The sequence below is a fragment of the Cryptomeria japonica genome, chromosome 7, assembly GCF_030272615.1.
Source record: "Cryptomeria japonica chromosome 7, Sugi_1.0, whole genome shotgun sequence".
Taxonomy (NCBI): domain Eukaryota; kingdom Viridiplantae; phylum Streptophyta; class Pinopsida; order Cupressales; family Cupressaceae; genus Cryptomeria; species Cryptomeria japonica.
In genome coordinates, this window is record NC_081411.1 from 399,324,024 (window position 1) to 399,342,765 (window position 18,742).

Genomic DNA, 18,742 nt, shown 5'->3' on the forward strand with positions numbered 1-18,742 from the left:
TCATTCCCATAGAATTAGGAGATGAAATAGGAGGAAAAAGAAATTAGAAATTAAGAAAATTAGAAAATTGAAATTGATGAAAATTAGGAATTAGAAATTGATGGAAATTAGAAAATTGGAATTAGTAAATTAGGTAAATTAATTAACAATTTGTCATTTATTAATTAATTTACAAGAGGAAGAATAATTAGCCAACTAAATAAAGATTTAATTGTAACTTAGGATTAATAAATAATTTAGTAATCCTAGAGGAAGAAATGACAAATTAGGTTAAATGAATAAATCATAAAACCCTAGAAGATGAATTAGGTCTTGATGAAAGATAATTAATGTCATGATTTTGAATTGATAAATGACCAATGCGACAAAATGATTTGATTTGAGAAAATGCGCCAATTGACGAGGAACAATGACAAATTGATCCAAATTGACATAATTGAGACAGACAATGATTGATGACAAATCGGTCGCAAAATGACAAGATTGATAACGACCACGATCAATGACAAATTGATCGCAAGATGACAAGATTGAATATGACAACGATCGATGACAAATCGATCGTTAAAATGACAAGATTGAAAAGAGGACAAAACCCTAATTAGGATTGACGATGTCCAAAATCATAAGACTGATGATAAGATTGATACGATTGACAGGAGGACAAAACCCTAATTAGGATTGACGATGTCCAAAATGATGACAAATGAAAACACACATTGATGCAACAAGATAAAATTAATCAAAATCATGACTGGATAATGTTGTCGACAAGACCAAATTCGAGGACGAGATGATTGAAGAATGTAGAAGAATGACTCGATGCTCGCAAATGATAAAGACCAAGTGCGTGACATAGGAGAAATGTTAATGCGACGCAAAAACCTAAAATGAGGCAATGCGCAAATGTTAAAGTATGACCTCGCAAGCGTTGACCATTTTTGGGTGTCTACATTTTGCTCCTCTTTGAGACAATGCGATTCTGAGCGTTGTTTCAAAGAACAATAACTAAATGCCCCAGACAATAATAATGACATATGCATGCCCCCTCGAGGAATTGGTCGGAAACGTGTAGAAAAGAGGCCAATTGATCGATAAAGATGATAGGATCGAACGGACTGACAATCGGATATCAGATGCATGAAGGACAAGCAATGTAAGGTGCACAAGACCACGACCAACATAAGATGGAGAAGACACACGTCCATCTATGCAATGACAAAGAGCTATAAATGAGACCAAGAGGGTGAAAATTGCTCATTTTGACTAGCCAAAAAGGAGAATTTGTTGCTCTGGACAAGGACACTTGCAGACAGATGGCGAACATTCCAACGGAGGATCACCTTGGAGAACGTGTACGCACATTCAGACGACCGGAGGACGCAGGAGCAGCAGTATGTATCTCGAAAACCCATGTGTTCAATTTCATGAATTTGACTTGCTTGCAGGACATTGCGGGGACGAGGAGGACAGAGGGAGCACCCAGTGATAGAGGCACGTACTCCTTATGACAAACAGTGGACATTATGTAGTTTGACATTTTGTAGTCAGCCTGCGGGCCATACTTAGGACAGACAGTCCGATTTTGTACTCCGACATTATTATGATATGTGATATGATATGCATCGATATGATGGATGCAATATGTTATGACTTATGTTTTTTTGCATGTATGGATGACTTATGCACTGTTGATGTACCATGTATGGATGCATTTTTATGTATTTTTTGTATGATGTATTTATGAAATGAAATGGATAAAATGCTTGATGTAATATGTGATGGAATGCAAATGTACTAACCAAATAAATGCAGGATGCAGCATATGTGCGTGGATATCGGAGCACTAGACCGAACTGACTATCCGGACTGACGGAAGAAATGTTAGTAAGAAGAAATGAGACAGAGGGAAAGTTAGAGATGACGAAAAACTTGCTTTCAGTAATGCACTTTGTAGGTGAGAACCTTTATTTTTTTATGTAGCAAAATGGATGCGTAGCATCATGGCATTGAAGGCCAGAGCTAAAAATGCAACCCGATTTGTGAAAGACACAACATAGACAAACGACAATCACAATCAAAGAAAGAGACCATGAGCCATCCCGGTCACTCTAAATCACGCAGTGACCTCATCGAGCAACATAGGAACATGATCGAAGCCAAAGATAAATCAATAAGAAGATAAGACTCACAAATTCAAGCAAATCAAACAAACATCTTGATCTTTATTGTCAAAAGTTGAACGTGCTGATAGGACGATCATGCTGTCTGGTTTCAGGAAAAATGCGGTACCCCGTCTAAGACAGGACACAGTCTGGTTTCGAGTATACCACACCCTGTATAAGACCCATGATAATGCGACAAGGACAAATGATTTTTAAGGCGGATATTCGATTGATAAGACAATTTGGATCAGTTTGAATGCTTGGTTTGAGTTGAAAAAGTTCATCTGGGAATGCGTGATTTCATTGAAGCACAGTGTTTGATTGCGAGTCGTTGGATGTATACTCAGTGAGCTGTCGATGCACAAAGGGAATAATTTATTGCAAAAATGCATGTTTTTGGTTTTTGGAGTTTTACAATTTTTTTGTGTTCATTCTTTTTTTTTTTCAGGACTTTATTTGATTTTTTTGACTTTTTTTTTTTCAGGACATTTTTCGATTTTTTGGATTATTTCAGGACATTATTCAATATTTTTTGGTTTATTTCAGGACATTATTCAATTTTTAGGAATTTTTTCAGGACATTTTTCAATTTTTAGGAATTTTTTTAGGACATTTTTCAATTTTTTATGGATTTATTTCAGGACATTTTTCAATTTTTTTTTTGGTTTATTTCAGGACATTATTCAATTTTTTTTTGGATTATTTCAGGACATTTTTCAATATTTTTTGGTTTATTTCAGGACATTATTCAATTTTTTTTGGATTTATTTCAGGGCATTTTTCAATTTTTTGGAATTTTTTCAGGACATTATGCAATTTAAACGCTTCCAGTGATTGATCATGACGAGGGAAAAGCACCCAATGCGCACTTGAAAGACACATAAACCAGGACCAAAACAAATGTACAAGACACGGGAGTAAACAAGACAGTGATGTTGACCAATAATAGGCCTGGACTAAAACATTGGGTTAAGACAAAAATAGGTATGATAACTGGCCGAGAAAAAGCATGGCTAGAAGTCATGATAGATGACGGAGCAATAAGCTCATTACTCATGGCGCCTGATTGCCAGGTTTTCACCATGGTACTTTCCCAAAGCGCCTGTTTGCCAGGTTTTCACCAGAGGGCGAATCATTCATTTTTTTCTTTTCTCTTTTTGCTTTTTTGCTTTTTTCATTTTTTTGTATTTTTTCTTTTTTCATTTTTTTGTATTTTTTTGCTTTTTTCATTTTTTTGTATTTTTTTGCTTTTTTCATTTTTTTGTATTTTTTTCAGGATCATATTTGAAGAAAAATCTGACAGCAAACTATGCCCAGTACTTGCGAAGATGCATGCTATTAATAGGATCAGACAGAGGTTCACCTTCGGGAGTCGCAAGCTGATATGCCCCCGATCCATAGGCTGCAGTTACTATGAAAGGCCCAACCCAATTAGGTTCAAACTTGCCCTTGATGATGTCAGTAGACTGTGCATTCTTGGGATTTTCCTTTAAAACCAGGTCTCCCACTTCGAAGTGTCGCCCTTTGACCTTCTTATTATAAGAGTGACGGAGACGGTTTTGGTATGCTTGCAAATGTGTCAGAGCTGTCTGACGTTTTTCATCTAACATCTCAAGCTGATGCAGTCGAGAGACTCTATGTGTCTCATCATCAACCAGGTGTTGCAAGGAAACTCTCAAGGAAGGAATCTCGACTTCCAAAGGTAAAATGGCTTCCGCACCATACACCAAGGAATAAGGTGTTGCGCCAGTAGGTGTGCGGATAGAAGTGCGATAGGCCCACAGTGCTGGATTTAACTGTACGTGCTAATCTCGACCAGCGTCATTGACAACTTTCTTCAGGATCTTTATAATGGTTTTATTTGATGCTTCAGCTTGACCGTTACCCTGTGGATAGTATGGGCTAGAAAAACGGTGTTGAATATGAAATTTTTCACAAAGCTCTTTAACATCTTTATTCTTGAAGGGTCGACCATTATCTGTGACTATGGCAAGGGGAACCCCATATCTGCATATGATATAATTTAGCAAGAATTTTGAAATTTGGACACCAGTGATATAGGTCATGGGGATGGCTTCAATCCATTTTGTAAAATATTCTGTAGCTGTAATAATGAACTTGTGTCCATTTGCAGATGTTGGCTAAATCTTGCCGATAAGATCCAATCCCCACTGAGAAAAGGGCCATGGAGATATAACAGAATGAAGCTCTTGAGCTGGTGCATGAATATAATTTCCATGGATCTGGCACTTGTAGCACTTTTTAACAAACTCATGAACATCCTTTTCCAAAGTGGGCCAATAATACCCAGCATGAATCAACTTTTTGGCTAAGCTAAGACCATTGAAATGGCCCCCACATATACCATCGTGAACCTCGTGTAAAGCCGTTTGTGCTTCGTCAGAATCCAAACACCTGAGGAGGGTATGGTCAAAAGAACGGCGGTAAAGGGTGTCGGCGATGATGACATATTTGGCTATTTGTCGAATAAAGGCTCGGCGTTGGTTAGCGGAAAGGTTAGGTGGTAAGGTTTGGGATTTCAAATATTGATATATGTCATTGTACCACGGGGAATTGGGACCAACAAGAAAGCACATCACGTCAGCTGTCGAAATGTCAAAAGAGGGGACTAGCAATTGTTCGACCAGGAATTCACACTTGTCCATATTCTGAGGCATATTTATCATGGAAGCAATTGTAGCCATCGCATCTGCCGACTTATTTTGTATTCTTGGCACTTGACTAAAATAGATAGCTGTGAATTTTGTCTTGAAGAAGTCTACCATGTGCTTATAAGGAATAAGCTTTTCATCCTTTGTCTCATAGTCATCATTGACTTGTCAGATGACTAATTGAGAATCTCCATAGACTTGCAAATGCTTGATGTTCCAGTGAACTGCCACTCGGAGTCCCGTAACCAATGCTTCGTACTCTGCAATGTTATTGGTACATGGGAAAGTTATTCTGTATGACTTTGGAATAGCATCACCTTGAGGGGTGACAAACAAAATGCCTGAGTTTCCCTTCCCCAACGCCACTGGGAAGTAAGGGTTGAGGTTAAGTATTCTTTCGAAAGGATTTTGTTAGATTTTTCCATGAAATTTTCTCATGTTGTAGATGCAATTCGCTCATTAATTGGTATTACTTGGCTTGAATGTAACCCTTCCACTTTTCTTACAAAAGTTGTTTCCTATATTCTTACTATAATCATGGACCGTTTACTTGACACTTCTTTGGTTCAATTTATTTCCGCTAAATATATTAACCCTTCAATATATGATGGGGATGTTCCTGATTTTTTGTTGCAATCACATAAGTTGGAGGATGGGTTCCTTCCCTTTAGTGGTTTTGTGGAATTTTCTCAATTTATGGCTAATATCCATCTACATGAGCTTCTTGTTGTTAGGTTTGGTGTGCTAGATGGTTCACTGTGAGATGTTGTTAAGGATTTTGGTTCTTTGCTTAATGATATTGCTCCTCCTTTGGTGTCTTCAACCCTTGATTTTTCCTAGGTCTTCATACTTTGTTGTGTTATTTTTTGAATGCGATGATGTTGATCCTTTGGTTATCCCTCCATTGCAAGCTTTTGCCCCTATTGTTGTTCATGGTTTGGAATCTCTTTCTATTGTTGATGATGGCATTCAACATATTCCTCCCACTTTGTTTTTGGGAGATAAGATTTCCTCTTTGGAGATGGAATTAATTATATTGGCTCAAATGATTGATTCAACTCTTTGCATCAAATAGATGATAGTCCAGTTTTCTCCTCTTATCCAGAATCTAGATTTGGACTGTGATTGAGCTCATCTAGCTTCATTTTTGTTTGCATCTCAACCTCCCTCTTGGGTTATGGTTGTATTTTGGTGGCCTATCCTTGTTGTAAATGTGTATCTTGTTGGTTATGTCAACATAGGGGTTGGTGGGTGGTCTAGCTTTCAGTCACTTTGGGTTTTAAAATGTTTTGGCCATGTTTCATACACATTTATATCATCTTGTTTTGCAGTTCTGATCAAGATGGCTCTTCTCTGTAAATAATCTTTTAAATTATAAAACCTTTCGGTGAGTTTGGTCACTTTTATAAAAAGAAGCATATTAAATCTTTTATTTTATTAATTATTATATTATAATATATACATAATTGAATTTTAAAATATATTATATGAAAAGTTTAATAATATTATTATTTAATTTTTAATTATATGTGCAAATAATAATTTCTCAATAAATTATATATATAATTTAATTAATTATTATTAACTAATTTTAAATTATTGATTTTATCTATAATATTTAAATTTTGATATATGTGATTGAAATTTATTTTTATTATTTGTATCTTTTTTTGAAATTGTAAATAATAAGTGAAACTTATTAAAATAATCTAATTTATAATTAATTATCTTACTAAAATATAGTATTCTATGTGCAAGATCATGGTGTGCCAAAACAGACCCTTAAGTGGCAATGAAATTTCAGAAAATCAAAGTTATGCAACTTGACATGAAAATTTGAATAAGTTATCAAAATTATTTTTAAAATATGTAAGAAGAAAATCTGTAGAAAATTGAATTTAGTTTCTAAGCTACTAGTTATTTTTTGGAAAAAAAAAACAAAACTATTTGATGAAAATTTGAAATTTCAATGCAGTGGTACTAAAATTTAAGGAAAAAGATAAGAAGTAGGTGTATGTCTAACCACCCTAATCACAATCAAATCATAATATTTTTTTATAAGATTTATAATATAAGTAGTAGAACCATGTCCGGATGTGACATATATTTTTTTGTAATTTTTTAACAAGTAAATAATTAATTATGAATTTTTTACTACAACTTTTTAGAAATTCAAAAACTCCTACGTCTGAACACCTTAACTTGGTCAAAACTTTATGAAATTCATTTTTTTTTTCCCTATAGTAGATGGAGCATAGAATGTGACACATTTTTCGGATTCAAAAAATGTTATACCATTTAAAAGTTATGGGTGTTTTTCAATCAACCTATCAATCAGGACTTTTGTCAGAATTCAATTAGAAAATAAATAATAATTATTTATTAAAGTCAAAATAAGGCAAACCTTATATTTTTGGAAAGCTAAGAATTTCCTTAAAAATCCCTTTTTGTTTTATCAATTTTGGCTAAAAAAAAGTCGTCGACCACCAATCCGAAGTCTGGAAAATCAAGCAATACTGAAAAACACGTTTTTTCAGTTGACTTTCCAGGATTGTCATTTCCAAGAAAAATCCCAAAGCATTCCTAAATGAAAAAATGGAGGGAAAAAAATATGTTTTAAAATCAGATATCCATTTAAATCGGATATCCATTTTGAAAAAAATAAAAAACATATTTTAGTAAATTGGGCATAACTTCTGCATTTTATATCAAAATTTTGATTTTTTATAGACGTTAGAAAGGTAATTTAGAGCTCTATGATATGGAATAAGTATATTTTAATTATTTTATTTTAAAAAATAATTATAATTAATTTAAATTCATCCTTCATTTTTAAAACATAAAAAGTTCATGACTTTTTCATATAATTTCCCTATTGCATGATTTTTTTGTAACAATCATCTCAAAATAATCTAAATAAGTAATTAATAATGTAAAATTTAAGAATTTATTGAGTTCAATAAATTTTTATAAACCATGTTATCTCTGTTTGTTCCTTTGTCCACCTCTCTCTCCTAAACCTATCACTCCACCTGTTTGTTTCTTCCTCCCTCTCTTTTGTCCATATTTTTACATCTCTCTCTAGACCTATATCTCTAACTATCATTGGATACCTTATTCGTTCTCTCAAGATCTACACTTATATTTCTACCTCTTCATAACTTCCTCCTTTATGTCACTCTCTCTTCCCTAAGATCTAGACTAGTCTCCTTGCATTTCCTTCTCATCTTTAGCAACACAATTGAGAGGGGACAAGGAAAGGTGTAGAGAAGTATCAACCAAAGGAGAGGGGGAGATAGGTAAGAAGGAGAGAGTAATTGAGGGTAAGAGAGAGTGTGTGTGAGAGAGATAGAGGTAATTAGGTGGTAGGCGAAGAGAGAGAGAGGGGGGTGATTGATGTAAAGAGAGAATGAGAGGGAGAGTTTGAGATTATTAGGGGGTAGGAGGAGAGGGGGAGAGAGAAAAGTATCAACAAAGAGAGAAGAGAGATGAGGATATAGGTTAAGAGAGAGATAGAGAGTAATTAATGTTAGAATGTTCTGATACTGAAGGAAATCTGAGAGGGGGGGTTGAATCAGTTTTCCACAAGTTCAACAGTTAAAGAAAATTGTAAACCTTTTACCGGAGCAAGATAAGAACAACACAGTGAAAGGTAAAACATGAAATCAAAAATCACACAACACCAATATTTTTTACGTGGAAAGCCCGATAAAGGGAAAAACAACGATGGGAAACCCTACCCACAGTCAGATAATACTTCTGTAGTAGTGTGTGAAATAATTGCAATGGGGATTGCACTTGCAATCAGGCCAAGCACCTAGAGATCACTTATCATCACAAAAAGAAGTGACACTGACTTACATAAACATCGGACTACAATTTGAAGAAAATGAACTGTGAAAGTAGCATCTCCTAATGCTTGATATAGTTTCGGTTAAGCATTGAAGTCTTCTCTGTAATACCAAATACTTCACAACCCTTCATTGAATGATCTAACCTTGTTCACACATAAACCTCTCTCTAATAATGTAGACATAACCATACCATATCAAATTACATAAATAAGTCACCTATAAATACAGATCATCAACCTTGATAATAAGGTCGGCTAAACCCTAAACCCATAAACCTATAATTACAAAAATTACATCACATGATTTCACCAGACCAATATTATGATTTACATTACATAGCATGGACCTAATTAAAATTCCAAAACAATTATATCTGCCGGAAATCATGTTAAGACCAATCTCCAACACATTTCACCAACCGGTAGAAACCCTCAGTGAAATAACATAGAAAAATCAACCAGATCCAAATAGGACCACCAAATCATCACGCTAGCTAATGTGAAGCCACCAAACAATTAGGACACAATCAAGAAGCACCTTCAACACACTAGGAACCAATATAGTAAGCCAAACCAAAATCACTTAATGAAATCATCAAATATCACCAATCGGTAAAGCTAACCAGTACCAAGAATATCAATCGAGAAAGTAAACAATAGCTTCTAGAGCACCAAATCATGAATCAACTGAATGTGACAAGCATATAACCAACCTGAATAACCATCCAAAACTGAATCGAAGGATCTGATCATACCGGATCAGAATCAACCAAAACCAAGTCCAACCGGGACCAGGAACCAACTAGGAAAGAACCATATCCAACCGGGATATAGTGTTGACATTAATGACAAAACATAGTCACTATTACCAACAATTAGGGGGTGGGGAGAGGGGGAGAGGGAAATATCTATAAACCCATAGGAGGAGAGAGGTGAGAGAGGCTAATTGAGGGAAAGAAATAATATCAGAGAGAGTTGGGTGTAATTAGTGGATAAAAAAGAGAAGAAGAATAGTAAGTATCAACAAAAGGAGAGAGGGAGAGATGTGGAGAGAGGATAATTAGGGGGAGCAGAGGGGGAGAGGGAAGTATTAACAAAGAGATGGAGAGAGAGGGTAATTAGGGGGCTCTCTCCCCATCTCTCCCCCCTCTTCCTTTGTTGATACTCCCTCCCTCTCTCTCCCCCCTCCCTTTCCCCTAATTACCTTCTCTCTAGACCTATCTCTTTGAACCTCTCTCCTCATCTCTCCCTCTCTCCCTTTGTTGATACTTTCTCATCCCCTCTCTCCTCCCAACCCCTAATTACCCCTCTCTCTAATTCTCTCTTCCCCAAATACCATCTCTCTCACACACCTATCCTCACCTCTAACTTTACCATATGACCCCTTAGGTGTTGTTAGGGGCCATATTGTGTCTTAACAAGTCATATGGTGTCCTATAAGCCCTTAGGATACCATATGATATCGTTAGGGGTCGTATGGTGTGCTAAGCGGTCATATTGTGTCTTAAAGGGTCATATGGTGTCCTATGACCCCTTAGGAAACCATATGAACCCTTAAAACACCATATGGTGTTGTTATGGGTTGTATGGTGTCCTATGACCCCTTAGGACACCATATGGTGTCGTTAGGGTTCATATGGTGTGCTAAGGGGTCATATTGTGTCCTAAAGGGTCATAGGACATCATATGACCACTTAGGACACCATATGACCACTTAGGACACCATATGACCCCTTACGTATTGTTAGGGGTCATATTGTGTCCTAAGGGGTCATATAGTGTCCCATGACCCCTCAAGACACCATATGACCCGTTAGGACAATATATGATCCCTTAGGTTTCATTTGGGGTCATTTTGTGTCCTAATAGGTCATATGGTGTCCTATCACCCCTTAGAACACCATATAGTGTTGTTAGGCACCATATGGGGTGTTAAGGGGTCATATTGTGTCTTAAGGGGTCATAGGCCATCATATGACCACTTAGGATACCTTATGACCCATTAGGCATCGTTAAAGGTTATATTGTGTCCTAAGGGTTCATATGGTGTCCTATGACCCCTTAGGACACCATATGACTCCCAAGGACACCATATGACCCCTTAGGTGTTGTTAGGGGTCATCTTGTATCCTAATAGGTCATATGGTGTCCTATAACCCCTTAGGACACCATATAGCATCATTAGGCATTATATGGTGTGCTAAGGGATCATTTTGTGTCCTAAAGGCTCATAGGGCATCATATGACCCCTTAGGACACCATATGACCCCTCAGGTGTTGTTAGGGGTCATATTGTGTCTTATAAGGTCATATGGTGTCTCATGAGCCTTTAGGACACCATATGACCCCTTAGAACACCATATGGTGTTGTTATGGGTCTTATGGTGTCCTAAGGGGTCATATGGTGTTCTATGACCTCTTAGGACACCATATGACCCCTTAGAACACCATATGGTGTCATTAGGGATTGTATGGTGTCCTAAGGGGTCATATGGTGTCTTATGACCTCTTAGGACACCATATGGCCCCTTAGGTTTCATTAGGGGTTGTCATCCTAATGGGTCATATGATGTCCTATGACCCCTTATAACACAATATGGTATCATTAGGGGCCGCATGGTGTCCTAAGGGGTCATATGGTGTCCTATGACCCCTTAAGATACCATATTGTGTCGTTAGGGGTCGTATAGTGTCCTATGGGGTCATATGGTGTCTTATGACCCCTTAGGACACCATATGACCCCTAACGACACCATATGGCCCCTTAGGTGTCATTAAAGGTCATCATCCTAACGGGTCATATGATGTCCTATGACCCCTTATAACACAATATGGTATCGTTAGGGGCCGCATGGTGTCCTAAGGGGTCATATGGTGTCCTATGACCCCTTATGACCCCTTAAGACACCATATTGTATCGTTAGGGGTCGTATAGTGTCCTAAGGGGTCATATGGTGTCTTATGACCCTTAGGACACCATATAGTGTCTTAAGGGGTCTTATGACCCCTTAGGACACCATATAGTGTCTTAAGGGGTCTTATGACCCCTTAAGGGGTCATATGGTATTCTATGACCCCTTAGGACACCATATGATGTCGTTAGGGGTCAAATTGTGTCCTAAGGGGTCATATGGTGTCCCATGACCCCTTAGGACACCATATGGTGTCTTTATGGGTAGTATGGTGTCCTAAGGGGTCATATGGTGTTCTATGACCCCTTAGGACACCATCTGAGCCCTTGGGACACCATATGGTGTCATTATAGGTCGTGTGGTGTCCTAAGAGATCATATGGTGTCCTATTGCCCCTTAGGACACCATATGATGTCATTATGGGTTGTATGGTGTCCTAAGGGGTCATATGGTGTTCTATGACCCTTTAGGACACCATATGGTGTCCTTAAGGGACATATGGTGTGATAAGGGGTCATATGGTGTCCTATGACCCCTTAGGACACCATATGACCCCTTAGATGTTGTTAGGGGTCATATTGTGTCCTAATGGCTCATATGGTGTCTTATAACCCCTTAGTACACCATATGGTGTCATTAGGGGTTGTATGATGTGCTAAGGGGTTATATTGTGTCCTAAGGGGTCATAGGACATCACATGACCCCTTAGACACCATATGACCCATTAGGTGTTGTTAGGGGTCATACTGTGTCCTAAGGGGTCATTTTGTGTCTTGTGACACTTTAGGAGACCATATGACCCCTTAGGACATCATATGGTGTTGTTATGGGTTTTATGGTGTTCTATGACCCCTTAGGACATTATATGACATCGTTTGGGGTTATATTGTGTCCTAAGGGGTCATATGATGTCCTATGACCCCTTAGGACACTATATGATGTTGTTAGGGATCATATTGTGTCCTAAGGGGTCATATGGTGTCTTATGATCCCTTGTACACCTTATGGTGTCGTTATGGGTCGTATGGTGTCCTAAGGGGTCCTATGGTGTTCTATGACTCCTTAAGACACCATATGATGTTGTTATGGGTCGTATGGTCTCCTAAGGGGTCATATGGCACCTTATGACCCCTTACAACACCATGAGACCCTTTAGGACACCATTTGATGTTTTTATGAGTCGTATGGTGTCCTAAGGGATCATATGGTGTTCAATGACCCCTTAAGACACCATATGACCCCTTAGGACACCATATAGTGTCGTTAGGGGTCATATGGTGTGCTAAGGAGTCATATGGTGCCCTATGACCCCTTAGTTATCGTTAGGGGTCATATGGTGTCCTATGACCCCTTAAGATACTATATGACGTTGTTTGAGGTCATATTATGTCCTAAGGGGTCATATGGTGTCTTATGACCCCTTAGGACACCATATGGTGTTTTTATCAGTCGTATGGTGTTTTAAAGGGTCATATGGTGTTCTATGACCCCTTAGGACACCATATGATGTTTTTAAGGGTTGTATGGTTTCCTAAGGGGTCATATCATCTCCTATGACCCCTTAGGACATCATATGGTGTCTTTATGTGTTGTAAGGTGTCCTAAGGGGTCATATGGTGTCATTAGGGGTCATATGGTGTGCTAAGGGGTCATATGGTGTCCTATGACCCCTTAAGACACCATATGATCTCTTAGGACACCATATGACCTCTTAGGACAACATACAGTGTCATTAGGGGTCATATGGTGTCCTATGACCCCTTAGGACACCATATGGTGTCGTTAGGGGTTGTATGGTGTTCGAAGGGGTCATATTGTGTCCTAAAGGGTCATAGGACATCATATGACCCCTAAGGATACCATATGACCCCTTAGGTATCGTTTGGGGTCATATTGTGTCCTAAGGGGTCATATGGTGTCCCGTGACCCTTTAGGACACCATATGACCCCTTAGGACACCATATCATGTCGTTATGGGTCTAATTGTGTCCTACGGGGTAATATGGTGTTATATGACCCCTTAGGACACCATATGGTGTTTTTAAGGGTTGTATAGTGTCCTAAGGGGTCATATGATATCATATAACCCCTTAGGATACCATATGACCCCTAATGACATCGTAAGACTCCTTAGGTGTTTTTAGGGGTCATATTGTGTCGTAATAAGTCATATGGTGTCCTATGAACCCTTAGGACAAGATATGATCCCTTAGGACACCATATGGCACCGTTAGGGGTCGTATGGTGTTCTAAGGGGTCATATAGTGTCCTATGACCCCTTAGGACACCATATGTGTCGTTAGAGGTCGTACGATGTCCTAAGGGGTCATATGGTGTCTTATGAACTAGTAGGACACCATATGGTGTTTTTAGGTGTCTTATTGTGTCTTAAGGGGTCATATAATATTATATGACCCCTTAGGACACCATGTGACCCCTTAGGACAACATATTATGTCGTTAGAGGTCATATTATGTCCTGAGGGGTCATGTGGTGTCCTAGGGGATCATATGGTGTTCTCTGACTGCTTAGGACACCATATGGTGTCATTATGGGTCATATGGTGTCCTAAGGGGTCATATGGTGTCCTATTGCTCCTTAGGACACCATATGACCACTTAAGACACCATATGGTGTTGTTATGGGTCATATGGTGTCGTAAGGGGTCATATGGTGTTGTATGATCCCTCAGGACATGATATGGTGTCCTTAGGGGTCATATGATGTGCTAAGGGGTAATATGGTGTCCTATGACCCCTTAGGACACCATATGACCCCTTAGAACACCATATGATGTTGTTAGGGGCCATATGGTGTCCTATGGTTCATATAGTTTTCTATGACCCCTTAGGACACCATATGACCCCTTAGGTGTCGTTAGGGATCATATTGTGTCCTAACGGGTCATATGGTGTTGTTAGGGGTCATATAGTGTGCTAAGGGGTCATATTGTGTCCTAAGTGGTCATAGGACATCATGTATGACCCCTTGCGACACCATATGACCCCTTATAACACCATATGATGTTATTAGGGGCCATATGGTGTCCTATGGGTCATATAGTTTCCTATGACCCCTTAGGACACCATATGATCCCTTAGGTGTTGTTAGGGGTCATATTGTGTCATAACGGGTCATATGGTGTCATTAGGGGTCATATGGTGTGCTAAGGGGTCATATTGTATCCTAAGGGGTCATAGGACATCATGTATGACCCCTTACGACACCATATGACCCCTTAGGTGTTGTTAGAGGTCATATTGTTTCCTAAGGGGTCATATGGTGTCCCATGACCCCTTATAAAACCATATGATCACTTAGGACACCATATGGTGTCGTTATGGGTCTTATGGTTTCCTAAGGTATCATATGGTGTTCTATGACCCCTTAGGACACCATATGGTGTCATTAGGGGTCGTATGGTGTCCTAAGGGGTCATATGGTTTTTTATGACCCCTTAAGTGTCGGCAGGGGTCATATTGTGTCCTAACAGGTCATATGGTGTCTTATGACCCCTTAGGACACCATATGACTCCTTGGGACACTATATGGTGTTATGGGTCATATGGTGTCCTATGACCCCTTAGGATTCCTTAGGACTCCACATTGTGTCATTAGGGGTTGTATGGTGTCCTAAGGGGTCATATGGTGTCTTATGAAACCTTATGACACCATATGGTGTTGTTAGGGGTCTTATTGTGTTTTAAGGGGTCATATGGTGTTCTATGACCCCTTAGGACACCATACGACCCCTTAGGATAGCATATGGTGTCGTTAGGGGTCATATTGTGTCCTAAGAGGTCATATGGTTTTCTATGACCCCTTAGGACACCATATAACCCCTTAGAAGACCATATGTACTATTTCAAATAAGGAGAGATATAAGGGTGAAGAGAGATGAAGAGGTAAAGAGAGGGAGAAAAGAAGAAGGACAAGGACATAAATAGAGATATAAATATTAAGGAGTATGAAGTGAGAGGGAGAAAAATTGAAGGATGGGGATGGATATAAAGAGGTAGACATATCTAGAGATTGAAAATGAGAGAGGAAGATATAGATAAAAATGAAGATAAAGGGGGAGGGAGATTAATAGATATAGAGAAATAGAGAGGTAAAGACAAAGATAAATATATATAGAGATAGAGAAAAATGGATAGAGAGGGGTAAAGAGAGTGAGATACAAAAAGGAAGAGATAGAGAGATATAAAGGAAGAGGAATATCGATAGATAAAGAGATGTATATAGTGAAAGAGAGTGAAAAAGAGAGATAGAGATTATAGATAGGGATAGGTAGAGAGAGGGAGAGAGAAAGAGGGAGATATAGAGATATATAAAGGCACTATAGAGAAGGATGGGGGGAGAGAGCCATAAATATATAAAGAGGGAGTAAATAAAGAGATAAAAGTAGAGAAAGGGAAATATACTTAGAGAGGGAGATAGAGGAAGAGAAGGAGAGGTAGATTAATCATGTATAGAGGAATATATATATACAGATAGAGGAACATATAGAAAGAGAGATTGATAGGGAAAGAGATAGAGATAGATATGGATATAAAGTGATAGAGAGATTAAGACAAATGGAGGGAGAGATGGAGTGAATAAGTAAGATTTAGGGATAACGAGATATAAATATACATGAAGATAGATCTATAGGGATATAGAGATAGAGGGGACAAGATAGGGAGAGAAAGGAGGTGATAGAGACAAGTAATAGATAGGTATAGGTAGGACAAGGTAGAGGAGGGAGATAAATAGAGAGAAGAGATATTATTAGAGAGATATAGAAATAAGGAGTGACAATGATGGAGTGGGAGAGGGAGAGATAGGAATAGAAAGATGGAGATATATGCAGAGATGCATGTAACTTGGGAATTCATTTATCTAGATGGGATGAGAAAAAAAGTGACATATAAGTAGAGAAGAAAGAGATAGATAAAATATATTTATGTAAGTATAGATATACAAGTGATAGATAAAGGAGGTGATAGGAAGAAAATGAGACTTTGTATGCAAAATTTGTGAGTATTTAAAGTTTTAAAAATAAAGGATTAACTTCAAATGATTATAATTAAATTTTTGGTCTATAATATGATAAAATTACCTTATCCATTTGATGGGTCTCTGAATTGTTAGGATTGATGATAGTCCCAAAGATACTGAGAGGGGGGGTGAATCAGTATCTAACCGGTTAATAGAATATTTAACCTTATTAAGTATTTTGCATTCCAAAACAGTGTACCGGTAAACATGAATTAATGCAGTGAAAAAGAACAGTAATGACAACATAGAAAGAACACCATAACACAAGATGTTTAATGAGGAAACCCGTTGTGGGAAAAAACTTGGTGGGATTTGTGACCCACAATATTCACTCACTGGCCAATGAATGGATATTACTTACAAGAGGGGCCTGCACATGCAGAAAGGCCAACTGCCTAGAGCTCACTGCTCAGTTACAAAAGGAAGTGTCACTGACTTACAAAATGGATTATGAAAATTAAATATAGTTTATTGCTACAAAACAACATCTGCTATGCCAGGTTCAGTACTGGTTTAAGCTCATACAATAATCATAAACCCTTATACAAAATCTGTCTTAATATTCGCTTATCACTTCTACCATCATGCTACCTTATTCCACATCTATATCAAAATGATTTATAAGACCTCATACATATATGAGTATATTACAATATGCCTTGTCGGCTTTACAAAAAGATATTACAATTAAATGCAATAAACAAAACTTTATTCCTGTCGGCTGGGATGTCGGTGAACATTGTTGTCACTACCAGTGAAGTGCCTGCCAGTGCTGGTGCCAGTGCCTATCGATATCCACAAGGTTTCTGGTAAGTTTCCATCAATGTCAACACCTTCAATCACCTTCGATTCTCATTAGAGTGTGCAATGCCAACAATCTCCCCCTTTCTCATTGATGTCAAAGGGGGAGTAGTAGGATAGAGAAAAATGATTACCAGAGGAGATCATCTGCTTAGGGGGAGCACACATTTTGGAGCACATTGTTAGGATTGATGATAGTCCCAAAGATACTTGGGGGGGGGTGTGAATCAATATCTAACCGATTAACAAAATATTTAACCTTATTAAGTATTTTGCATTCCAAAACAGTGTACTGGTAAACAAGAATTAATGCAATGAATAAGAACAGTAATGTCAACATAGAAAGCACACCATAACACAAAATGTTTAACGAGAAAAATCGGTGTGGGAAAAACCTCGATGGGATTTGTGACCCACAATATTCACCCACTAGCCAATGAATGGATATTACTTACAAGAGGGGCCTGCACATGCAGGAAGGCCAACTGCCTAGAGCTCACTGCTCAATTACAAAAGGAAGTCTCACTGACTTACAAAATGGATTATGAAAATTCAATATAGTGTACTACTACAAAACAACATCTTCTATGCCAGGTTCAGTATCGGTTTAAGCTCATACAATAACCATAAATCCTTATACAAAATCTGCCTTAATATTCGCTTATCACTTCTACCATCATGCTACCTTATTCCACATCTATATCAAAATGATTTACAAGACCTCATACATATATGAGTCTATTACAATATGCCTTGTCAGCTTTACAAAAAGATATTACAGTTAAATACAATAAACAAAACTTTACTCCTATCGTCTGGGATGCCGATGAACATTGTTGTCACTGTCGGTGAAGTGCCTACCGGTGCCGGTGCTTGTCGATATCCACAAGGTTGCCGGTAAGTTTCCATCAATGAAAACACCTTCAATCACCTTCAATTCTCATTGGAGTGTGCAATGCCAACATGAATTACCTTTCCAACACCTATAAAAGATCAAAAGTTCAATAAGAAACACAAAAGTTATGCCCATTTTACTAAACTATACTTTTTATGTTGAGCAAAACGGATATTTGTTTTTATTTCCAAAATGGATATTCGATTTAAACGGACATCCGATTTGAAAAAGCATGACATCACAATAGTGACATCAAAAATCAGATATACAGATATCCAATTTCGTTTGGTATTACCTAACCAAATTCAAATTTTGGTCGACCCAAACAAAAGGTCAAAGCAGATTTTGGCGTGTTTGGCAAAATTTAAAACACGTTTTTTGTCCATTGCCACTTTTTGACACAC